The sequence below is a fragment of the Siphateles boraxobius genome, unplaced genomic scaffold, assembly GCF_051911475.1.
Source record: "Siphateles boraxobius isolate OS27281-9 unplaced genomic scaffold, OSU_SipBor_1 20, whole genome shotgun sequence".
NCBI classification, from domain to species: Eukaryota; Metazoa; Chordata; class Actinopteri; order Cypriniformes; family Leuciscidae; genus Siphateles; species Siphateles boraxobius.
The window spans coordinates 1,730,351-1,757,362 of NW_027508811.1; the positions used below are offsets into that span (position 1 = coordinate 1,730,351).

The 27,012-nt window shown below is 43.4% G+C and overlaps 1 protein-coding gene across 2 annotated transcripts in view; it reads left to right on the forward strand.

Annotated features, from left to right (window-relative positions):
* The window catches only part of prkceb (protein kinase C, epsilon b), a 144,713-nt gene that overhangs the window by 46,725 nt on the left and 70,976 nt on the right, over positions 1-27,012 (forward strand). The gene's annotated exons all lie outside the window — the stretch shown is intronic.

Here is a 27,012-nt window from a genome sequence, read left to right on the forward strand (position 1 = left end):
GTTCTGGCGACAGATATTTGGCTACAATCGATCTAAAAATACAAAAGTAACGGTGCCATACAGTCAGTAACGATCACTATAGATCCGCAGTCTTTACTCAAAAAAATCCCTATGAGGACTGTAGTATTAGCCTGGCATACCAGACACACATCAAGATGGTAAAGGGATAGTTCACCCAAAAATGAAAATTCTGTCAGTATTTACTCACACTCATGTTGTTCCAACCCCGTAAGACCTTCGTTCATCTTCGGAACACGAATTAAGATATTTTTGATGAAATCTGAGAGCTGAATCACTGAGAGCTATCACATACTAGTCCATAGGCTTCTTCAGGGATTGAAACTTGCTAGCCCCGAAAAAGTTATTAAAGACATCGTTAAAATAGTCCAAATGACTACAGCGGCTCAATCTTAAATTTATCAAACGACGAGAATACTTTTTGTGCGCAAAAACCCCCCAAAAAAACGACTTTATTTCAACTATTAATTTCCTTCTCTGTGGGCCTCGAGTCAGTTCCCTAGTATAATAGCGTAAGCTTCTGTTGTTGTACATCACACGCATCACCCACATGACCAGCGTCGGCCAATAGTGAGCCTACGTGTGACGTAGCTCTACTACGCAATCACACTAAGTTAACTGACTAGAGGCCCATAGAGAAGGAAATGAATAGTTGAAATAAAGTCATTATTTTTGTTTGTTTTTGCGCAAAAAAAGTATTCACGTCGCTTGATAAACTTAAGATTGAGCCACTGTAGTCACTTGGACTATTTTAACGATGTCTTAACGAAAGTCGATAACTTTCAATCCCTGAAGAAGCCTATGGACTAGTATGGAGGAGTGATCCAGCTCTCAGATTTTATCAAAAATATCTTAATTCGTGTTCTGAAGATGAACAAAGCTCTTACGGGGTTGGAACAACATGAGGGTGAGTAAATACTGACAGAATTTTCATTTTTGGGTGAACTATCCCTTAAAGTCTGGGAACTATCCATTGGCATGCCTCAATCCGCGGGGCGGGATAAACGGTTGTCTTTCAAATTCCCTCTGCACACAATAGGATAGCGCTACTACCAACCAGAACAACGAAGAAGGTGACGTAGTCAGAGCGACAGAGTCAGAGCAAAGCCGTTCTTTGTTCTTGTTTCAAAGAAAAGTTTAACTTAAAATCCTCCAGAGTCGCGGCCAAAGCCGAATCGAAAGACCGCTGTTCGCCAGCAGCAGCAGCCATTCTTTGTTTTCAAGTAGCAGTGAACCGTCGCTACAGACGCAACTCTGTCGTCATTATTTTAAGCCCACCCGCCGACCCTATACATCATCTGATTGGCCTGAACCACGCACTCGTCTGACGTGCTGAACTTGTTGCTGGAGAGAAGATGAAAATATCAGTATGTCATCCAGATAGACATAAATTAACTGATCTACCATGTCTCTCAGCATGTTATGATGAGTGTCTGGAAGACCGCAGGGGAGTAAGACAGCCCGAAAGGCATGACCAAATATTAAAAATGGCCCCTGGGGTTATTAAATGCGGTCTTCCACTCATCCCCCTCCCTTATGCGAACCAAATGATAAGCATTGCGTAAATCCAGTTTTGCTAAGATGGATGCTCCCTGTAACCTCTCGAAGGCAGAAGACATCAACGGCAAATGATAAGTATTCCTTACCGTGATGTTGTTCAGCCCTCGGTAATCAATACAAGGTCGCAGAGAACCATCCTTGTTTCCCACAAAAAAGAACCCCGCACCCGCTGGAGAAGAGAAAGGGCGGATGAACCCAGTTGAGAATCAGAAATGTATTTCTCCATGGCCTCCCTTTTTGTAGCAGAAAGTGAGTATAACTTGCCCTTAGGCGGAGACATACTGCAAAACAGAACCAGACACAGACGAACAAGCAGACGCAAGACAGGACGCGTGACACTCATTACTCCAGGCCGAGATTGAACTGTGGCCCCAGTCCACCCTGGGACTATGCTTCACTAGCCAGGGATGGCCGAGTACTATGGGGGATAAGCGGAGAGTCCATAAGCAAAAAGGAGATCTCCTCCGTATGGTTACCAGAAATGATGAGTTTTATTAGTTCAGTGCAGAGATGGATGTTAGGGAGTTCTTGCCCGTTGAGTGCATTAACAGTAATATGGCGTGTAATAGAAGTGATAGGAATTTTGAATCGTTGAGCTCGATTCAGGTCCAGAAAATGACCTTCAACCCTGAGTCCAATAAGGTCTGGCAGGGGTGGAAACGTGTCACCCATTGCAGTCTTACCGGGAGGAGGGTTGAAGATGAGGACCGCCCAAAAGTAGCATCATACTTGATATCGGGCTTTATCTTTTACCAGACAATCGTTCAAAAAATGTCCTGTGCCTCCGCAATATAAACACAGTCTTCTGGTTCTCCGTTGTTGCCTCACCTCCCGGGAAAGCTGAGCTCTTCCCACCTGCATGGGCACGTGATGGAAGACGAGACTGACTGTATCACTGCTGGTGGACAGGTGACTCTTGAGTCTCGCTGTAACCGAGGTTTAGTGTGTTCGTTTCTCCAATCGGTGTAAGGGAGTGTCAACCCATAAAGCCAACTCGATAAGTCTGTCCAAGTTCCTGGGCATGTCCAGCGTATAGATCTCTCTTTGTATACGGTCAGCCAGCCCATGCAGGAACATGTCCCACTGTGCCACCTCGTTCCATCGGCACTCTGCTGCTAAGGTCCTAAACTCAATAGAATAGTCTGACACCGGTCTATTCCCCTGGTGAAGATCCGCGAGTGATTGGGCCGGCTCGCGTCACGCCACTGCATGATCAAAGATACTTTTCAACTCGTCAGATAGTTCCTGGAACGAAGCACAGCATGGGTGGTGGTTCTCCCATACCGCAGTCACCCACTGAGCCGCGCATCCCATCAAAAGTGTCAGTATGAAAGCAACCTTAGACTGTTCATAGGCGAATGTCTGTGGCTGGAGCGAGAAGAGCAAAAAACACTTGTTGATAAATGGTCTGCAGAAGTTAGGTTCACAAGAAAACGCTTCCGGGGTAGGCATACGCATCTCAGGTTGGTGGTAAAATGATGTAGGAGCTGGGGGAACAGGCGGTGGAGGTGGCACAGTGGGACCGCTTAGATGTTGGAGCTGTTGGGTGAGACTGGACACCTGCGCTACCAAGGTTCGCACCATGCAACCTGTGACAGCCATCTGCTCCTCCTGCTGATCCATACGAGACATGCATCTGGACAGAAATTCTGTCAAATCCGGTGCACTGAATCCATGTTGGTAAGATCGTTCTGTCACGAGGAATAAGACAGAGGATTCAATTGCAAGTGAACAACACATATTTATTGAAGGACACAGGTGAGAGTGGTTAAACAGGGTCAGATAAGATTGGTGCCTGGAACAGTCTGTGCCTTGGCAACGCAGGGACTCAATGGGCAACCCAGATCCTCCGTGGGGAGAGGTATCAGGAGATCCACACCACTGCTGAACAACGACATGAACGACGTTGGTTAATCTTCAGAGAAGACAGGCAGAGCGATCAATAAATCCGACAGGAAAATCCACTGGGGACTCAGGAAAACCGCCAGGAGAACAGACAAGAACACAGGAACTAACCCAACGATCTGACAAACACAAGACGAATGAAAATGAGTATAAATAGACACAGATGATGAGTGGTAGCTGGCGCTGATAATCAGCTGAGTGATAATCAGCGGCCACACCCACACACATAACCAGAGCGAGAACGAGCCAGTGAATTCATGAACCGTGACACCTTATTGATCAAGAGATAATTCCTCAAGGACCACGAGTGGAATTTTTTAGACCTGGCGTGACTTACACTGTATCCCGACCGCTCCCTTTGTGTGTTCTAACATAGTAGCCTCAACGAGCAGTTCAAGACATACCTGCCCGGAGTAGGTCTTCAAGGGACCTTCCCCGAATACGTGGAGTGGGTACTCCAGTGCTGTGGTGCCCACTTCACCGACTTTGAGGCCAAGGAGGAAGAGCCTGTCAGCCCCACTTCTGCCACGGAACCAGAGCCCAAGCCCGCCACGGACCCATAGCCAGCCACCATGTCCTTCACAGAGCCAAAACCGGCCACTATGCCTGTCCAGCTGCTCAGGCCATTCTCGAGCCAGGAGCGGAAACTAAACTTCCTTGGTTACAGATTATGTCCTCATTTGCTTCTATAGTTACATATTGCTGTCACCTGTGTCTAGTTTAGTTCCTTTTTTTGCCCAATGTATTTATACCTCAAGTTTAGTTCAGTCCCTTGTCGTTTCTTGTTTTCTTTATGTGGTTTACATTGCTTATTCCTGTCTGTGTTTAGTTTGAGAATAAAGACTGTTGTGTTTAGAAATTCCTTCTTCTATGTGCATGTCGCAAAACCACACGCTGACAATAGTTTATACGGATTACTGTTAACAAATTTCTTAAAAGACGAGGACAGTAAAACACAAGCTACATACTGAAGTGTTAATAATAACAATGGTAACATAAACCATAAAAATCAACTCACATAATAAACAAATTAAACCAATATAAAGTAAATATTTTTGTTCTGGGTATGTAACAATTTTATTAGCCACACTCAAACAATGATACACTTGGTGTCTTACAGTAATAGAGTTAAACACTGGTTTGATCTTAATTACAAACACCCTGTAAAATTAAAAAGAAATGTACTCACCTGTGTTGCCTCAGAGGACAAAAAGCTTGGCATTGCTGTATCTTCGAATAAAAAAAAGAGAAAATGACAGCATGTTGAAAATAATTCACAAAACAGTCTGTTGTGAAATGAGCAGAACAAACGAAAACTTTATCTTTCAGTCATTCAGGCATGTCATTAAAAGTAAACTTCAACCATGCATTTGTGATGCTCAGACCTTTAGGAATGCTATACAAACTTTTTGGAGTTGCAGTTCCCCTTCAGGGACTACCGCTGCGTGAAATCGCAATGGGAACGCCCTCAGCGTGACGCGTCTGAAGCATGAATGAAATCAGTCAATGGAGAGAATGAGCGTACGGCGAGTGACGTCATCGACCAGGAAGCTATAAATATCCCCTGAGTACACAATACGCTAGCTTTTAGTTACTTCAGCAGCTCTGTGTGTGTCTGAATCTGTCGATTGTGTTTGTCTGTTTTGTCAGGAGTTTTCACTATATATATTTTATATAAAAAAAACAATATGAGCGAGCAGTATAAGAAGTGTGTTCCCCCCTGTACTCGGCACATCACGGGTGGGGATTCACACGAGCTAAGTGTGGCTTGTTTGGGAGTGCAGCAATGCCCAGTCGGCTCTCGAGGGAGTCGATTGTCAGCATTGCGAGCGTTTTCCCTTGAGAACTCTGCGCTCGCGGCGATCGCTCTTCGAGGAGAGTGATTTGCTGCGAGCTCCCCGAGGCTCGGGTCCCGCTTCTGTTGAGGCAGAGCGGCGGCGCTTGTCTTGGGGCTCGCAGATGGATCTCGCTGGCGACGTTGAGACGGGCTCCGCCCTATCTCAGCTATCTCCGACGAGATCTAGTGCCTCTCACCCGGCTCTGGAAGCACGCGCTGCGGCGGTTACTTCTGCCCGGGTGGAGGCACATGATGATGTTGAATTGAGATTTTCCAGTTCTGAGGAGCTGGATGTCGAAAGTTTATTATCAGAGAAAACTAGTTTATCACATTATACTGCAAATGAAGAAGGTTTGATGGATGTATTATCTCGGGCTGTTGAAAAGCTAAAAAAAAAAAAATATAACAGTATCGAGTGGCCAGCTGATAGACAGGTTTCTAGAATTAAAAGCAATCTAGATGATAGATTTCTGTCTGCACGACCTCAACCTTCTAGCCGGTGCTTACCGTTCTTCCCAGATCTTCATGCTGAGGTTTCAAAGACCTGGGTTAGACCGGTTTCAAGCAGAATTTACACAAATCAGTCCAATGCTTATGGTAACATTGTTGGTGCTAAATCTGCTGGTTATGTGACGATACTGTAGGCGGAGGAGACGCTTGCGAGCTATCTCTCTCCTGCTTCATCGTCTTCACTTAAAGCACCGGCTCTTCCACCAAAAAATAAATAAATAAATAAATATATATACCTCTGTGCTGGTGGGGAAGGCTTACTCGGTGGTTCGGCAGGCGGCTGCATGTTTGCATACGATGACTTTTATGCAGGCTTTTCAGGCCGACCTGCTCAAAGGAAATCTGAGGGGGGTCCCCGCCGAGAGAGACTTGCGTTCACCTCCCTTAAGGCGCCCTGTCTCTCCCGGCGCCCTCAGGGGCCCGTCCTACTAACCCTGCCGAAACAGGGCGTAGAAGGGTCTGGCGAGTGCTTTCCCGAGGGACGCTCGCCGCCTCTAAGGAGGGTTCTAGTGTGTTCAGACCAGTCGTTCCCTGCCGGTGCGCCGTTACAGGGCACTGTGTCTGTCACGCAGAATGTTCAACCAGAGCAAAGTCTTTCGTCGAGTTCGTCTTCAAAAAGAGCACAGCAGAAGCGGAGTGTCACGTCTCGTGCCCCCCTGCAGAGAAACTGGAGGGACGAGGCGGGGTGCTCTCCGGCGCGGCCTTCTCGGGGCAGGACTGATCTGAGGACAGTCATTGTCGCCAGAAAGGCCGCGTCGAAAAAGTCCTGACGGGCTGAACGTCAGGACTCTGAGGGTGGTCCCCATCGGGAAAAACTTGAGTTCACCGCACAAAAACACGGTGCCCTGTCTTTCTCGATGCCCTCAGGGGTCTGTTCTACTAACCCTGCCTATACAGGGCGTAGAGAGACTCGGCGAGCGATTTCCCGAGGGACGCTCGCCCCCTCCAAGGAGGGTTGTGGAGTGCTCAGACCAGCTGTTTCCTGCCAGTATGTTACAGGGCGCTGTGTCTGTCACTCGGGATGTTCATCCGGAGGCCAGCCTCGAGAGGCTGGTTCCCTTAGTAGAGTTCCTGGCGGAATGGGTCCCCCACCCAGCAGGGAGTTAGGATACTACTTCATCGAAAAAAAAAAAATCCTGACGTGCTGAACGTCAGGGTTCTGAGGGTGGTCCCTATCGTGAAAGACCTGAGTTCACTGCACAAGAACACGGTGCCCTGTCTTTTCCGATGCCCTCAGTGGTCTGCTCTACTAACCCTGCCTTCACAGGGCGTAGAGAGACTCGGCGAGCGATTTCCCGAGGGACGCTCGCCCCCTCCGAGGAGGGTTGTGGAGTGCCCAGACCAGCTGTTCCCTGCCAGTACGTTACAGGGCGCTGTGTCTGTCACTGGGGATGTTCAAATCAGATCCGAGGACTGGTTTGTCAAGATAGATCTAAAGGACGTTTACTTCCATGTATCTATCCTCCCTCAACACAGGAAGTTCCTGAGGTTCGCTTTCGGGGGCGAAGCGTACCAATATCGGGTTCTTCCGTTCGGCCTAGCACTGTCACCCCGAACATTCACGAAGTGTACGGATGCTGCTATAGCCCCGCTGAGGTTACAGGGCATCCGCTTTCTGTACTATATAGACGATTGCTTGATTCTAGCTCAATCGGAACAACAGGCGGTTCGGCACCGAGATGTCGTTCTTGCTCATATCAAGTGACTGGGGCTGAGGCTCAACGCCAAAAAGAGTGGTCTTTCTCCATTACAGAGAACCACTTTTCTAGGTGTAGTGTGGGATTCAACGACGATGCAGGCACGATTGTCACCTGCTCGTATTGCTTTGATTCTCGCTGCAGTAGATCAGGTCAAGCTAGGCCAGTCATCCACTGTAAAACAGTTCCAGAGACTGCTAGGTCTCATGGCAGCTGCGTCCAACGTGATACCTCTTGGCCTCTTGCACATGAGACTGTTACAGTGGTGGCTCAGGACCAAGGGATTCTCCCCGAGGGGAAATCCGCTTCGCATGATCGTGAGTTTGCGACGGTGTCATCACGCCCTGATCATGTGGAAAGATCCTTGGTTTCTGTCCCAAGGCCCTGTGTTAGGAGCTCCTTGTCGTCGCGTTATGCTAATGACAGATGCCTCTCTCACGGGTGGGCTCAGGGTCTGTGGGAGGACCATCATCGTCTGTGGCACTTAAACTGCCTAGAGATGTTGGCGGTGTTTCAGGCTCTGAAACACTTCCTCCCAGACCTAAGGGGCCACCATGTTCTTGTCCAGACAGACAACACATCGGTGGTTTCTTATATCAACCATCAGGGGGGTTTGCGTTCTCGCCCGCTTTACAAACTGGCACGTCAGATCCTTCTATGGTCCCAGGGGAAAATTCTTTCTCTGAGAGCTTTTATCTCCCGGGGTATTTAAATCAGGGGGCAGACATCCTGTTAAGACAGGGGCCGAGGCCCGGGGAATGGAGTATTCACCCCGAGGTGGTGGAACTCCTATGGAAACATTTCGGTCTTGCCGAGGTAGACCTATTTGCTTCTCGAGAAACATCACACTGCCCGCTGTGGTTCTCTCTCAGCCATCCAGCCCCGCTGGGGTTGGATGCGATGGTACATCCGTGGCCGAGGTCACGCTTGTACGCTTTTCCCCCGATCGCTCTGCTCCCAGGAGTTCTGGAGAGAGTTCGCCGGGACGGGCTCAGTCTCCTGCTAATAGCCCCGTTCTGGTCGGCCCGGGTATGGTTTGCGGACCTAGTGTCTCTCCTCAACGGCTCTCCCCTAGAGATACCGATCAGGAGAGATCTGCTCTCTCAGGCGAGTGGGTCGATCCTTCACCCCCGTCTAGAGCTATGGAGGCTGTGGGCTTGGCCTCTGAGGGGGCCCAGCTCATAGATTCTGGTCTCTCGGCTGAGGTCGTTGAGACCATCCTCCGATCCAGAGCTCCCTCCACGAGGAAGTTATATGCCGCGAGGTGGAAACTTTTCACCTCTTGGTGTGGAGAGCGCCAGCAGGACCCAGTTAACTGCCCGGTTGGTACAGTCCTGGATTTCCTGCAGGACCGTCTCTCCACAGGGTTATCCCACTCCACACTGAAGGTGTATGTGGCGGCCTTAGCTGCTTACCACACCCCTTCAAGTGGAGGTTCCCTCGGGAAACACCCGCTTATGTCTCGCTTCCTTCGTGTCACCTTGAGGCTGAGGCCTGCAGTTCGCACAAGGGTACCAGCTTGGGATCTGGCCGTCATCTTAGAAGGTCTCTCCCTTGCTCCTTTCGAGCCCATCGAGGAAGTTTCGGAAAAGTTTCTTACTCTAAAGACTATCCTTCTTCTCGCTGTCTCATCTCTAAAAAGAATTGGAGATATTCAAGCACTTTCGGTGGCTCCCTCGTGCCTGGAATTTGCTCCTGGTTGGTTAAGGCCTTTCTCTTTCCGAGACCAGGTTATGTTCCTAAGGTTCCAACTGTTTCAGTTAGACCTATAGTTCTGCAGGTTTTCTGTCCTCCGCCTTTTCTGACGTCAGACCAGGAGAAAATTAATTTGCTGTGCCCAGTTTGGGTTTTGATGCTTACGTCCACAGAGCTGCCCTGTGGAGGAGATCGGAACAAATGTTTGTCTGTTTGGGTCACCTAAGAAAGGGTGTCCTGCATCTAGAAAAAGGATGAGCAAGTGGGTGGTCGAGGCCATCCCACTTGCTTATGGTTCGGCCCATCAGCCTTCACTTTGGCTGTAAGGGCTCATTCCACCCGGAGTATGGCTGCTTCTACAGCTCTTCTTTCAGGAGCTTCTCTTCAGGACGTTTGTGATGCGGCAGGCTGGTCCTCACCGCACACTTTCGTTAGATTTTATTCCCTCGATCTTAGCTCCACTCCCGGGGCTCAGGTTCTCTCGTCGGTTTGTGTCTCCTAATGACACACGATGGGGATTTGGTCGTATGGGGATGTGGGTATTGCGTTCCCACTGCGATTTCACGCAGCGGTAGTCCCTGAAGGGGAACGTCCCGGGTTACGTATGTAACCCTAGTTCCCCGAAGGGACGGACGCTGCGTGTCCTGCCATACTCTCGGCATCCCCTTGGGTCGCTGCTTCAGTAACTTTTAAGCTGGCGTATTGTGTACTCAGGGGATATTTATAGCTTCCTGGTCGATGACGTCACTCGCCGTACGCTCATTCTCTCCATTGACTGATTTCATTCATGCTTCAGACGCGTCACGCTGAGGGCGTTCCCACTGCGATTTCACGCAGCGTCCGTCCCTTCGGGGAACTAGGGTTACATACGTAACCCGGGACGTTTCTTTACATCCACTGACAGAACAAAGTCTGAGTTTGACGGTCTTACTTGACATCTTTATCCAACAGCACTATCGCTCTTGTGATTGATGGACAGACATGTGTTGACATTAGGATTCTTCTTGAATTCAAATCTGGGTGTTTCGAAGGATTGAAAATTATATTTATATTTTAAAACTGTTAGTTTTGAGTTCTGAAACTTTGTGTTTATCGTAGAGTGATCTCTTGCATGTGTAAATATCAAGAACATTTAGATTTTCCATTTCATGAGCCTGTTAAATTTAGGCCTAAATATGTTTTTGAGTGTATTAAAAATAATAATAAATTTGTTTTAGGTGTCTCCAAACAGAACTGGAACTGTTTGAAAGAGCAACCTCAAAGCAACAGTTTTTCTCTGGAGAAAAAAAATGTAAACATCAAATGAAAAAATTTGAGAATAATTGTTTCAGGAAAAATAAACTAAGCAAAAATATTCAAATGTCAATATGAAGGCAGGAGTTGCAGAGTTCCACAGAAGTAACTGTGTGTGTGTGTGTGTGTGTGTGTGTGTGTGTGTGTGTGTGTGTGTGTGTGTGTGTGTGTGTGTGTGTGTGTGTGTGTGTGTGTGTGTGTGTGTGTGTGTGTGTGTGTGTGTGTGTGTGTGTGTGTGTGTGTGTTTAAGGAGGCTGGCTGGCTGACTGCCTTGCGTCAGTCCTGCTTAACATCAGCGGCCCTCACAAAAACACACACACACACACACACACACACACACACACACACACACACACACACACACACACACACACACACACACACACACACACGCTGAATACTAAGGCACCCGACCGGAGACGGGCTGGAGACACAAGTGCAAGTGAGTCACACAGGAGTCAGAAAAAGACAGCAGTTCACAGTCCATCATGATGATCTTTCAATCAGGTCATACCCCAGTGAGAAATATAGCCATTTCTGCTCTGAATCTGCCTGTGCTCATCATTATTGCCTAGCACTGCTGCGTGCAACTGCGTAATAATCAATACTGCAGACAGTAATTTGCATTCAGTGCACAGACAGTCCAAAATTAACACCCACCAAGTGCTAGGAAAAATTCTCTGTTGATGTTACTCACCCGTTGGCTGGTAGCTTTATTAGGAATGGCAATATCACATTTAAAAAATGATACAAACAATAAAATATTTGCGCTGACCTTCAAGTCAGGAATTTTTTATTCATGAAAATAACAGATATTTATGTAGGGTGCCTAAACATGTTTTTCTCCATGTGATGACAAGTATGTGTAATATTTCTCACATTAAGTCACTAAAACTAAATTCACAGTTTAGTGGCAGATGCCGTGAGATTTTGACACTGAAATTGAAGGCCTGTTTACACAAAGTGCTGTGTTAGTGTTTGTTCAGACTAACACTAAATTATATTTTTTTTGTTACGATGAGTTGTATTTCTGCCACCTGTCAGAAAGTGAATTTTTCAAAAGCCTGTTATGGGATCAATATCCTGCCAAAAGTATTGATCACGGATCAAAAAATACTAAGCGTGATTCAAAAATTTAAAAACACATGTAAAAATATATTGCACTGAAAATGAACTGAAATAATAATGCAAAATCATCAGAATAGCAAAATACGTGGTCACGCTCAAAATATAATAAGTGTGAATCAAAAAAAACAAAAACAAGCATGAATAAAAACTTTAAACACAGCATCAGTAGCTATGAGTTGCATTGGGGTGACGTCAACTCCACTGTTCGATTGATTGGGTAGAGGAGGAGCTGTCATCTAGAACTAGTGGACCAATGGTGATGCTTAAGCCCGCCCTAATTTACATTAAACTTGAACTGCAACATTTGGAAGAGCAAGGTTGACTGACTCGAAGTTGCCAGATAGGCTGCAGGATCCAGCAGGAACGTAGGCTGCTACAAGAAGCTTTTTCTTTTAATTATCTTTATGCTTCAAATGAGAGATGTTTTGCAAAGTAATTATATATCGCAAAAATATACTAATGGCGATTAGGCAAATATAATCGTAAAGATGTACGCTCGTATGTGACGGTACATTTTTAGAACAGTAGCTGTTAGTCTAACTTGTAACGGTAGGTATCTGTCATTAACGTAAGTACAAGCACAAGCCACTGTCACTGTGTGTAACCGATATCAAAGATACAGCTATTCATTTAGCTGACGCTATAAGTGAAAGCGACCAGCTGTATTTTTTTACTTACCCTGCAGTACACATCCATGCCGCTAAAATATGTGATGTGAAAGATTACGTGTCATTCTATTATTTTTGGCTGTAGAACTTGCATGATAAACAATAATGGGCGTGTTAATGTTGTTGTCCTCAGCGTCTCATCATAATGACAGAGAAACGGGCTCTGATAATGCATTGCTGATGTTAGTAATGACGACTCACCGTATTTATTACCCAAACAATTCCTTACCTTTTCAATTCGATGACCCACCTCCTCCATAGGAGCTAACGTAACTTACTTTGCAAGAACATGCATAACTTTGTTCGACTGTCATGAATATTTGAAATGTCCATTTACATTAAGTACAAGTTAGCCAAACATAGATGAATCTTAGTTACCTGTCCAGAAATTCTTCTCCGTTTTCAGCCGTATCCATCTTTCAAAGGCATCTCCTATACAGATCCTTGTTTTATTTCAGACTTTGTCACGAAGTATTTCGGATTCATAAGGAGTTTTTTTTGGTTTTGCAACGTTAGACATTTTTTTATCCGATTCCGACACGTTTGTAGCTGCAGCTGTGATAACTAGAGCAGAGGTGGCAACCCAGATGCCGCAACACTACTGACTTGGTGATTGGTAGATAGGTGGAGAAAAAAATGAAAAAAATGAATAAATGTAGGTGGAGTGTGGCGCATCAGACCAAAACACAACATGACAACATCAACATCAGTTGAGGGCTGCAACTTCACTTTTTAAATGACAATATCCTGGCCAGACTATTGTTGTCAGTGATATAAGTATTTGAAATGAACATGATTCCTTAATGTCTAGTGACATATCAGGGCCATTTTATGATTAATTGAAATACATTTCTTACATACAGCTCCTTTAAATGTGAAATAAAACCAAAAATAAAACCAAAAATAAACCAGATACAAAACCAAAGTAAAAGACAGCAGCCCCTCACGGACGACTGCTGTCTTTTACTTTCGTTTTGTATTTGTTTTATTTTTGGTATTAAAATGTGTTTGAACGTTCGCCGGTTCCCGCCTCCTTCTTCCCACAACATCTAACCTTGTTACATATATGTGTTTTTACATTTTTGAATCACGCTTATTATTTTTTGATCCGTGGCCGCAATACATTTAGCTGGATATTGATACCATAGCCTGTCTGCAGTTTTTTTATGCATCGGTCTTAACAGAAAAATTGCATGTGAGAATTAGCACTAACATTTCTGTTGCTATAAATAGACTTTGAAACAACTGGCCTCATTCACCAATCATAAGTTGCGCATTTTTGTGCGCATAATGCAGCATTTCAGCCGGATTCAAAACAGGTGCTCCTAAACTTTTGTAGAGTCACTTATTTATTACATTACATTTCTAGTAAATTTAAAAAAAAATGCATAACAAATTGCTTTTTAAGGCCAATTGTATGGCTGTAATCATCCAGTATGGCTGTAATGATGAAGCACACAACAAAAGGAATAGGGAACAAAAACAGTCTCTAAAAAAATCCAAAAACAGAACACTGAGAAGTTCGCAGGAGAAGAACCTAACTCAACCACATCAAAACTGACGGTACCGGACACTGAGCAGAAATAACTCCAGGCTTAAATACACATGAAACATAATCAAGGAGAACAGAAACAGATGTGTGGAAACTAATAAACAGCCAGGAAAACTAACTAGGAACTCAGGCAAACTGAAACTGAGCAAACAGAGACAAAACGAAACCAAAACAGAACACACAGAACAGTATATACACATTACAGCCATCCGGAGAATGTGATTTTTGTGTACATGTAGTTTCAGTTGGTTCAAAATTTTGTTGTCAATTAACAATACATTTTTAGCAAGATCTTATTAATGAATCATCAACTCTTCATAAAAAAAACAAAAAAACTTTTGTATGCATTTTACATCCAGATATGAATGAGATGCAATGACTTGCGGTGTTACAGCTATAATGTTTTTTTAATTTATTTAAAATAATGCAGAATACATAATTCAGTTAACATGATCTGGCTTGTAGATTTTCTCAGTTCACTTAATCTGAATTTTTTAAATGATAGATCTTCAGGGAGCTTTTCTGCCTCTTTTACTCTGTGTTTCTGTACTGAATGTAAGAAAAACAGACATGTCCTTTCTCTCTGCCAGCTCATGTTTAGTATCGAAAGTTCTGAGTCATTATGCATTCCAGATGTACGCTGCAGTGTGTGTGTGAGCGTGAGTGTGTGTTATCTAATCTCTTTATGTGAAATCTTCATCGCCTGAAAAGTCAGAGAGGGGGAAGTAGCGTTCAATGGTCTTGATTTTAAAAAGAGATCTTTTGTAAACGAAACTCAGAAAGAAGTGGCAAGTGACTGAAGTCGTTCACAATTGGGGATTGAAAGATAATAAAAAGATGGCCATAATGTCTCTCTCATAGTAATCCAGCTGCTGTCTGTTTTGGATTTTAGATTGAGAGACTTGGTAACACCTGTAGCTTTCAACAAAGGGATGAATCACAATGGGTGACTAATCGACCAGCAACCAACTTTGATTAGTATGACACACTAGTTTAACTAGAAGTTTTGATGTTTTAATTGGCTAGCATATAAAAAAAAAACAAAAAATGCACATATACTGTATGTAGATGCATTACAGTTAAAAAGTTTGAGGTTGTTTTTTTTAGTTTAAAAAAAAACTCACTTATGCTTATCTATTGATAAAAATACAGTAAAAATAGTAATATTGTGAAATATTATTACAATTTTAAATAACTGTTTTCTGTTTGAATATAGCTTAAAATATAATATATTCCTGTGATTCAAAGCAGCATAATTACCCCAGTCTTTAGTGTCACATGATCATTCAGAAATCATTCTAATATGCTGATTTGCTGCTCAAGAAACATTTATTATTATGTAGAAAACGGTAGTGCTACTTAATATTTTTGTAGAAACTGGTATACTTTTTTCAGGATTCTTTTATGATCAAAGTTTGGTGAACAGAATTTATTTAAAATAGAAATCTTTTTTTGTAACTTAAGCATTTAAGCAATTCTGGCAGGTCACGTTAGTCAAGCTCGCATCAGCTGAAGCTCAGCTGATCCACGTCTATAGCAATACGACGCCTATATATAAGCTCCTTCAGTATTATCAGCAGCTATTGTGTTTCTCAGGAGATAATTACCCTCCTCCATCCTCAGCTCCTCCTCTCGTCCAGTCAGCATGGCATTCTGATTCGCCTTGAATCAAAATAAATTCTCAAATTATGTTGCACTTTAAAATCTTGAATTAATGATATCTGCAATACAATCATGTTGGTTATGTTTAAGGGGGATTATTGCTGCTCTCCCCGCTTTTATCCATGCTAGGCTGCATGGATGCGCAGGGAGTTCTTGACCAGAACAGAACCATACCGCCAATCCCAACTGTATGCAATTGCCAATCGTATTTAACAATAGTGGTCCTGACAGGAATAGCCTAAATGTCTTTAGTGTCTCTTTAATGGACTGGCAGTGTTCCCGGATAGACTAAACAATTTGTTTAGTCAACTGACTGCTCAGCTTTTATATCTGTATCAGGATGATGAATACCTGAAAAGTTAAATTTCTGGATGCAGATTTGTCTATATTTATTTGTTATTTTTTGTTTTGTTGTGGGACAATACACATATCCTTTTTAAAAGCAGGTTTAGTGTATGAGGGTTTGCTGAGTGTGCACACTTACTCCACCTGTACTCCACCTGACAGCTCACTTAAATACACCCTCAGTCACGTGCCTCCCTGCTGTGTTTGCAGGCTTTGTTTGTACTCTTGTTTTATGTCACCTCTTTAGTGTCCCCTGGTTTGATTTTATTTGATCTCACTGGGACTTTCAGACAACTTTGAAGTTTACCTGCAGTCCATTAATCATATACAGATGTTTCATCTCTCTTTTACCTTCTCTCACATGCAAGAAAGAAAATACAATTTTCAGTTTTTGGAGAGTTAATCTTTTAATAATTCACCTTCTGGATGAAGGTGAATTATTAAAAGATTAACTCTCCAAAAACTGAAAATTGTATTTTCTTTCTTCAAGTCACCTTAATTTATTTAACACTTTTAACAATATAGATTGTTTCAAACAAAAAAAGGAGATGTTTTGCAGAATGTCTGAGCTTCTCTGTTTTCATACAACGACAGTGGATGGTGATTTCTACTGTCTAACTCTAATAAAAAACATCATAAGAACAATCCATTTAAATTACACTCTATATTCCAAGTCTTCTGAAGTCACAAGATTTCAAGTCTTCTTTGACCAGGGGAATCTGGTTGTTCATCCAGGCATCGGCCAGGGGAGTATCCCATGGCGGCGTTGATGGAGGGAAGAGCCATGGGGATGAAAGGAGACAATAACGACGAGATGGAGCCCATCGTACAGCCGATGAGCCGAGGTGGTGGACAGATGACGGAAATCTAGGCGGCCGCAGCGGTGACCTACTCAGAACGAGGATGTGATTCTGAGTTCTGAGCGCAAGTTGGAGCGACCGAGGGTGGAGGGGGAGTCAGAGGTAGGGTGGAGCAAGCTGCAGCCAAAAAGAGTGGAGGACCAGAGAGCAGCGAACGGTCTGCAGGTCCACAGTGGAGGCGAAGCGATGTCTGACAGGTGGTGCCGACGTGCCGGCGGGCGTCCGGCTGAGGTCGAGGGTGAAAGGAGCACAGGCGCAGGAGCCAGGGTGATGGGTCGAGGCAGAGGGTAGCGCACAGAGGCTGGGGGCGGAGCCTTGGGCTCCTAATGCCCAGGAGGGGATGGAGCTCCCAATAGGTTCGAGGTGGTTCCTCGCTACGGAGACAGTGATAACTGGGTGGCACTAATGGCTGTAGACTGAGGAAAAGACTGAAGACCAATGCAAAAAAATAGAGCATTTGATATTGTCTGGAGAGGTAGTGGGAGAGGGGGGCTGGGCAGGGCCAGCGAGATCGGCAGAAGACAGACTGATGTGATCCTCGGTCGCACTTGGGGGCTTGGGCTAGTACATCGCGGCTGTCTCTGTTCCACTCAGGCCGCCGATCCTTGTCGTCTGTGTGGTTCTAGCTGGGCACTGGATGGGGAGCACCCACTCCATATATGTCGCAAAGCTCCCTCGAGGAACCTACCCGGACAACAGTGCACGTGTGGCGGCGTTGAGATCGGCAGTCGTCTGGGAAGGTGGTTTTATGGGCGAGATCCAAAAACTCCTTTAAATGTTCCTCGAGGGAGCATTCTCCCTGCTCAAGGCACAAGAGTTTAACTTCTGGAAAGTCCATAATGCTAGCAGGGGTGACAACAGAACAAAAATACTGAACACGGAAAAAATAAAAGAAAATCTCACAAACTACACGCATTTACTTTTGTTGGTCCAGTGTTCTGTCATGGGGGTGGTTGTATAAACACACACGAAGATGAAGATGAAGGAAAATAGATAATATTTAATAAATCCAATGGGTATTCTAAACAGGAACAGAGCAACATAAAACACATCCACTATAGATGACACCGAACACTAAACTGACAGAAAACTGAACATATATACAGGTGATGATGAATCATGAGTGCACAGCTGAACATGATAAGTGGATTACTTTTACGATCTCTTAATGAACTTTTTGAAGCGTTAAAGTGTCATGGTTTGCCAACCGCCAATAAAAAACATAAGAAGAAGAAGTTGTTGTTAAAGTGTCAGTTGTGTAGCTGTTAATGGAAGGACAGACAGGTCTCCAAATTCATCAAAAAAATCCCCATTTGTGTTCCGAAGATGAACACGAGTCTAACGGCTTTGGAACGACATGAGGTTGAGTAATTAATGACAGAATTTTCTTTCTTGGGTGAACTATATGTCTCTTTTAATTACAACCAATATCCTGAAACCTGTTACCTGAAGTGGTCGAATTCTGATTTTATAGTTGTTTGACACTTGTAGTTCTTTAAAGACTGATCACTGAGCATGTTTTCACTTGAGTAAATAAAAGTAATTAAAACACTGCTTTTGGTCAAAAACTCCATTGAGCTGCTCTGATATATGAGTGCACTTTTAATTGCACTGGGCCTGCTGTCCTGTTTTAAAGTCCTGTGAAATGGGAAATGCTTGGGAAAAGTGAGGTGCGACTCGGGGTTAACTCTGGTTTCTTTTTTCGCTATCTTTTTATCTTTTGCGCCTGGTAAATGCGCCGTTATAATAGTATTGCGCCATGGAACAAGCGCACCTCGTTCATCATGCTCTTAAAGGGAATGTGATATAAAGCTCTTATTGGTTTGTTTCCCGTTACGCCCAAACCACACCTGTGAATAATGAAGCTACTTCAGACCAACTCCTTTTAGAGTTGCGCCAGGCGCAAGAGGCATTTATCCCGCCGGGAAAATAGCAACAGCGCCGGGATCCGCCCACAAAGTTACTTGCGCTTTGCGCTTTGACACTTGCGTTTCAGATCGTTAAAATAGGGCCCATTAAGGTATTATAAACATTAATATCATGTTTTTCTGTAAAGCTCCTTTGAAACAATGTGCATTGTGAAAAGTGCTTTACAAATAAATTTGACTTGACTTAAATGAGACACTTGTGTGTTGCAACATTGCTGTCGGATCCAATAGTGTGCACTGCATCATTTTTATTTTCAGTCTCTCTGAAAAGCCTGCTTCGAATTTTCTAGTTTAAAAATGAATCTATTGTAAAATGAAGCAAACAAACGAACAGTGTCTTACTGATGCGATCTGACTGGAACTTTGTCAAAATAAAGTTCATCCACACTTTCTTAATGTTAGGATCACATGGATGGCAATGCAAAGACTGTTTTTCCACAACTTGGCACTTCAAAATGTCCTGTAATCCTCAAGGCATCTCTATCGTTTTGTTGCTGGAGTATTCCTGTATTTGCATCTGTCTCATATTTACTATTACATGACATGCATGAATCGGTGGGTGGGGCTAAAGAGGCAATGATGTAGAAATAGGCATTGATCTTGTGCAGAAGTAGTCTTTCGTTGCACTATGACGTAATAATGTGACAGAATCCGAAACTAGACGTTTTCTGAGCTTGGTTTCAATAAAAGCTTTTAGGACTAACAAGGAAGTTTTGAGTTCTGAAACTTGCAGGATATTTTTTATAGTACAGTGACTTCTCATATGTCAAAAGATCAAGGAAAATTTTATTGCTCAATTTATGACCCATTTAAGAATGTAAATAAGATAACCTTTGGTTTTATATGATCTTAAATCTGAAGGCTTCTGTGTGCCGAGTTCTTCTCACCCTCACTGAGTGTTAATGAGTGAGAGCTGATAAATGACCAGCCATATCCTACTGAGATAGTATGAGCTACTACATCTGTTTCTTGTCTCTCTTTCTCTCTCTCTTTCATTACAAGCAGTTGAGAGGAGGATGTGGGTGATGCATATGAGGCCGACTCACTTCAGTCTCCTATAAGACTAGACACGCGCCATTGGTCCATTGTCCTTAGATGGTGATTAGAACAGGACCAGCCCTGTAACTGCTGCACATATCTAATCCCCTTCATTTAGACTCAAACTCACTGTGGAGCGTTTTTAAATGTGAAGTGTATCATTTTTTATTGTTTAAATACTTTAATCTCTGTTATGTAGAGACATTTAGAAGTAAAGTGTTTGTGAGTTGATTTCCCACAAACATGTTAAAAGTCTGTTTCCTAGGCGCTATCAACATTTCTTTTTTGTTTGATCATCATGAGTTGTCCCACAGCAAATTGGTCTGGAACTATTTTTGACTAATGAGAGATTAGCATAGAATTTGCTTAAAAAAAACATATTGTTTTTCTTTGTCTGTGTTTGTTGTTTGATGTAGATCACGTGATCAGTTATGTTATCCTAGATTAAATATTTCCTACAGTACATCTTAACATTAACTCTATAAACAGTTATTCGACTGTTATGTAAATATGACTGCAAGGTAATCCACATGGACTCAGGTTACCTGCAGTAGCTAAAGTATATACAAAATTCCAGAAGAAACTGATTTTCTACCGAACTAGATTAAAGGACAATTCCGGCCAAAAATGAACCTAGGGCTAAATAAAACATGGGTAATGAGTCGACCGTTCTCTAGGATGCGTTTTCATGATAATCGAATGTATTATCATGTACCCAGTAATGTAAATGTACCCAGTTTAATGTTAGTTTTAGATTAACCACAGATTATCTTATATAACGCTAGTATATGGGGCATAGAATAAGTAAAAATAAAAATCGCTAGTTAATACCACTAACACGGCTCAAAATAGCCCCACACTAACACGGTAGCATAAATGAGGGTCCCTACCTGCAAACCGAAGCACTGAGAACTTTGTAAGTGTACAGACAGTTTAATAAGAAGATACTTTATAAAGACAGTACATTTTGCGTATACAAGCAGTTGCCATCTTTGGCCGTGCTACGTCCTGGTCGATAGTCACAGTTCAGCGCACGTAGCACGGCGTTCGTGGTTCGACTGGTTGAGACTGTTTTCCAAAGATGGCTGTATACTTATAAAGTTCTCAATGCTTTGGTTTGCAGCTAGGGACCCTCATTTATGCTACCGTGTTAGTGTGGCTAGCGATAAAAACTAGCGATTTTTATTTTTACTTATTCTATGCCCCATACACTTCTATCTCATCTATGTCACTTTATTCATTCTTAAAGTGAACTTCTGGCTGTATGGTGATTCGATTTACACTTTTTTACTGCCGCCTTCAGCATGTTAGTACAGAATGACTTGTCCAGTGTGCAATTATCTGACACTTTTGCTTAATTTAGTATACGCGGAACCATGAATATGCTAATTTGCCCCGCCTCCACACACTCACACTAGAGATCCACTCCCTCAACTTACTGAGGTAACGTCCTGGTTGCGTATGCAACCCACCGTTCCCTGAAGGAGGGAACGGAGAACGTAGTCTATGTCGATTGAATGGGATCACGCCAGGGAGCCAGTCATCTTCGAGTACTATTGAATGAGCCAATGAAATTGACGTGCCTGATTTCGCTGAGGAGCCGAGCGTAACCCGGAGTCAGCGGTGGTTCAGCAGTAGTGGCAAGGGGACTACGTTCTCCGTTCCTTCCTTCAGGGAGTTGAAGGAAGACGTAGACTACGTCCAACGTTATCGACTGAAAGGGATCCAACATTAAAAGCGCCAATAGAGCTGCCACCTCACAGTGCCTAGACAAAGCCTCCCTATGCCCCCGCAACTAAAGGGCATCTTGCAGGTAAAAAAAAAAATCTAAATTAATACATAACCTTGTATGAAAATACCATATGAAAAGTTAATGCAGGATTTAAAATGTTTTAAAACGACATATTTTAATTTATCATCGTCATGGTAAATTATTGTGTTTGTGGAGGTTGCAAAAATTCCTGCCTGTCAGAACATCGAGTCAACAGGTTTCCTAACAAAAAAAGGACGAATCTATCTATCTTTCGTGCCTGGGTGCGGTTTGTGCAGGTGAAGAGACGGGATTTCTTTTCCGCATCGGCATCGAAAAACGCGGTCGTGTGTAGCGTTCACTTTAGATCGGAGGATTATCATCCCGGCGATATGATGGAGTTCAACATGGGATGCCGAAGCAAGAACTGCCTCGCATTTCCCACACATGCATCTATGGAACAAAAACGTGTATCAGGAATAAAAATATCTCTCAATGAGAAACCGCTAAATTTAACGTCAGTCTGGACGGATATTAATGAGCATGACATACGCCTGATCAGCTACACATTTCCATGTTATACAATTTAAATAAGATCTCTATTGCAAATGCAAACCCCTCCATCAACGCAACGTCATTTCCAAAGAGCTGCATGTACACACAAATCGGATCTTAACAGTTACTATTAACTGATATACGATGGTAATAATCCGTACAATACTGTAAGCACAGTGTATTTCGTTAGCGAACTAAATAAGCTAACACTGGTCTCTCACCAAGACACCTGCCCTGTTCTCCACTGGTTCTCCTCACACACACCTCAGTGTGTCTCCTCTGACCGTTGTTTTGTCTAACATTAATCCTGGCCTGTCCCTGCTCTCTTGGCAGCATAGCAGGCTCGTAATTGTATGGCTGTGGCCCGTCATACGAGTAAGTATGAACAATTTCCTCAGCGTCCGAAATGTCATTGCGATCCATTGTTTTCATGTTGTTTGAATAGACCGCTCTACCGCCCGTTACGTCACGTCCGTCACGCCCATTTTCAGATGCGGAAGTAAAATTGTCACAAAATTGCCACTCGTTGGGTCCTCTAACCTGCAAGATGCCCTTTAAGGAGGGGAAGGACAGGGCTTAGGCCAGAGAAGTCACTGCTGTTCTCACAGGACCACTGGGAAAGCGTTCCCTGTACATGGAAGGAATGGATGCTGCGGAAGCCAAACCTACCCGAAGGGGGGTGGCGTGGAGAATACACATATGAACTGGGCGAAAGACCGGGCAATACAACATATGGAATGTCACTGGGGTGGCTCCAGCCTAAGAAGGGGGGAGACTCAGCCGACATTGACGGCAGAGAGACTCTGCCGAGGGAAGACACGGGCTTGCCGTAGGGAGCCATGCCATGGATGAACGCACATATGGGATAACCATAGGGATCGCAACATATGGACCCAGCCTCACTTCTACACACACCAGCTGAACACACTCTCGTTGGAGAGACGTATTGGACCGAGTCCACCTCCAAAACTGAAAGAGAGATACTCAACCCGTGGTCGAGATTGCTCGCTCCCAGTTGACCTGAAGACCCAACTGGCTATGGAGCACTCGAAGGGAAAGACTCTGTACTGATACTTCAAACCCTCACATGCAACACACAGGATGGCCTGTGGTGCGGAAGGTAGAGATCTGAAGCACATGTCATCTTGGGCCAAGATGGTCATGACCCACCACCTAGTAGCATGAAGAACAAGTTTACAACAACTGGCCTTTATACCGGCTGGAGGGAGTGGCTATATCTAGTCCTTCGCCAGCAGGACAAGATATGCGCGCACAAGTCAGGAGCACTGCTCAACACTAGGTGTGATAAATATCACTGAATTTTCAGGAGCACGTCTGCTCAACACCTAATGTGATGATCATCACTGACTTGAGCGGGATAGCCGAGCCTGAGGTGGGGCAGTAAGTGGAGAGTGTGGTGTTAGTGTGCAGTGCAACACTTATCCGTCTCCACTAGCGGCAGGGGGCGCGTGAGAAGGCGGATGACCGGGTCCTCGAACTCACCAAACTGCCTGGGCTGAGGGGTGTAAGGCTATACAGGGTCACACACCGCCAGACTGGCCCTCTTGGGACTCAGGAACAGACTTTCTTTGAAGTGTGGGTACTGCTTGCTCCGCTTCTTTTGGGAGCTAGCGGCAGAACAGACACACACACAAACGAAGACCCCACCCGGCCCTCACCCGGGGGGAGAGAGTGGATCGGTGACCAACTCCAAGAGCATCCTTCTCCATCCCTGAGCGGCCCACTCCAGAATGCTTTCGCTGTCGCTTGCCACCTTGCTTGGCAGCACCTGGAGCGGGCTGGGCGTCCCTACTGCGGCCGGCTCCATGCTGAGGCCTGGCTGGAGGCTGCTGCAGAGGCCAGGCAGGATGTGCCGGATGGCCTCCGTCTGCGCTTGGGCTGCAGAGAACAGTTGGACGTAGTTTTTCGCCGTGTCGCCAACCAGCCCAACTTGGGAAATTGGGTAGACCAGGAACCGAACCTTGACCGCATCCGCCATATCAACCATGTTGAGCCAATGATGGCGCTCCTGGACCACGAAGTTGGACATCACCAGACCGATCGCGCACGACACGACACTCATGCCCCGTATTGTTAAATGTATTGTTAATACATTTTGTATATTTTTTACAAAGTTGTATGTCATAAACATGTCATCTCTATGTTTTGCACACAAAAAAAGTAAAAAAAATTAAAAAAAATAAAAAAGTAGACTTTGAGCTATAATCACGTCCCAGCCGGTTTCGTCACTTATTGAGGTCCCCTGGAAACATTTCCGTTGTGGTCTGTGTTATTTGCAGCACGTTTCTGTATTTGATTGTGTTATGAACTTTTGCAGCATGTTTCTGTATTTGGTTGTGTTGTGAGTATTTGGAGCACACATGTGTTGGGAAACTGATAAAGATGTTTTCTTATTTGCGTGTGTTTTTCTATTTGGATCACGGGGTGGTGATGGCGCAGTGGATAAGACACATGCCTTTGGTGTGAGAGACCCGGGTTCGAATCCACTGTGCGACACCAATGTGTCTCTGAGCAAGACACTTAACCCCTAGTTGCTCCAGAGGCGTGCGACCTCTGAAATATAGCAATTGTAAGTCGCTTTGGATAAAAGCGTCAGCTAAATGAATAAATGTAAATTTGCATGTGTTTTATTCAGTTGCAGCGCGTTGAACTCTCTCGGCCACCATAAGAAATAGTGCTTAGGGTCCAACTAAAGATATAATGAAGTATATGCGATTTTGCTAAAATGGAACTATTGAAACTACACTTTAGGTACACTTTAAAAATCTTGCATTTAAATTATACAGTGATCATACTATCCTTACTAATAGGGATATTAAACACATTTAGGCTTAATATTAAGAAATGTGCATTGTGCGATAAAGAAGTAATCCAAATAAAGCTTAATTGTAATATTTATATCAGTAAGTCTCAAGTGATATGTCAGTAAATTTGTTAATAGTTTTGTATACTTAGTATGAAATAAATGTCTTAAATACATTAAATACATTTTGGTATAGGTTTTTTTCACTAAGCAAAGGTGTTGACATGAATTTACACATGGTTTGTCTTAAAGCATATTAAAAACACCACATAGAAATATAAACAATATTAAATATTAGATTTTTACCACAGGGGGACTTTAAATATAATTTTAACTGACTTTAATTATTATTATCATGATCAAATATTGTATTTTTCTTGAATATCTCGCAGCTCTATGAAAGACCCTAAAAGCTTTCAGTTTTAAAGGTGTTACAGGGCTATTGTGTACTTTCTGTGCCTATACTGAGACATAAACTGTTTTCAAACAGGTTTTCTAAATTATCCATCTGTCTTCCATTGGTCGGGTAAACAATTGTCATTGTTTGAAGCAATGTTGTAGAATCAGACTAGTCATGATTCCAGACCAAATGGCCCATGTTCTCCCAAAGTCAAATGCCTCCTCCTCGCTATGTTTGGCTTGTCAATGCAGTAATGTCTATCATGTTCTTTTGATCAATATGATAATTTTCCTGTCATTGTGATAATACTTTTCTCGTGCTCACAACAGTTGCGCAAATCAGCCTAAATAGGTCTATAACTGGTATAAATGAATGGTTTAATGAGTTAAATGGATATTATCATGTTCTGTCACATTTGAATCTAAATTAACTTGAAATTACTTGAACTGACAATATGTTATTGAGCTGGGTTTTAGCAATCAGCAGTTTTTTCTGAATATTCGTTGACTAATGGTCTGAAAATATTACTATTAATAATTATAATAGCTGAACAACTTTTATTATTAACGAAAAATTACAAGAAATTTTATTATATGTATAAGGCATTGATATACTTCAAGCAAATTCGAAGAATGAACTGGTGTGACATAATTTCAAAAAAAGCAGGCCAAACCGAAGTTCGTTTGGAGTTTCTCAGGGAAAAAAAAGCGAAACTATAAAGAGTTTTTAAACTCTTGAAATGATGTGATTTAATTTTAATAAAAAGCATGTTAATATAATTATGCATGAAATTCGTCATGTTTTGGATCGCTGATTGTTTAGTCTGAAAGGAAGAGGCTTGTTCTCCACCACTTTCTCTTCTACTGTTGATGTCAATGGTTTTTAGCTATGCACAGCAGTGCTGCCTGGCTCTGTTTCTTTTTCGGCTGGCAAAAAGAGCATTAAAACACACACACACACACACACACACACACACACACACACACACACACACACACACACACACACACACACACACACACACACACACACACACACACACACACACACACACACACACACACACACACACACACACACACACAATGGCTTTATTAATAACAGGAGATGACTGTCGGCCTTCCAGTTTAACACAACTTGCTTTGTCATTTTGTGACTCCAAGTCCAGCCTATATCCTTCTCTTTCTCTCAGGGCTGAGAAGTGTGACTGCAGCAGACGGATACATTGACATAAGGGAATACTCAGGAGTGATCACAGTTCTCATGCTCCACAGAGAGAATGAGAAGAAGAGAGAGAAAGAGTGGAGCTCTACCCTTGTTTCCTTTCCTAGTGAGAGCATCTGCCATCTGCCATTGTCACAAATTGTCACAAATTTGTCATTTTTGAGTGAACTATTCCCTTACAAATACTGTTAGTGGCCGACAGAGTACCAATCAGTCTTCTGATTTGTTGAACAGTAGCGTCTGTCATAGATGTGATATCTTAGGACACATAGTTGAGTGATATCAGGTAGTCTAGAAAGAAATGCTTAAAGCTACTTTAAGCTTTAGAAGAAATAAGCTAATCCTCTGTTTGCTTTTGTGGTTTTTCTTATTAACTTTACGTTAGTATAAATATTAACAAAAACGGCTAACATGGTCTTAACAAATACTCTCTCAAATGTATGTTTGTCATCATGATTAATTTATTCATCTAACAAAAGTGTCTGAAAATAAGGGGGGTTATGAAGTGAATAGTATTCGACTGGTCATGTGATTTCAAAATGGTGACCCCTCATGTAGAATTA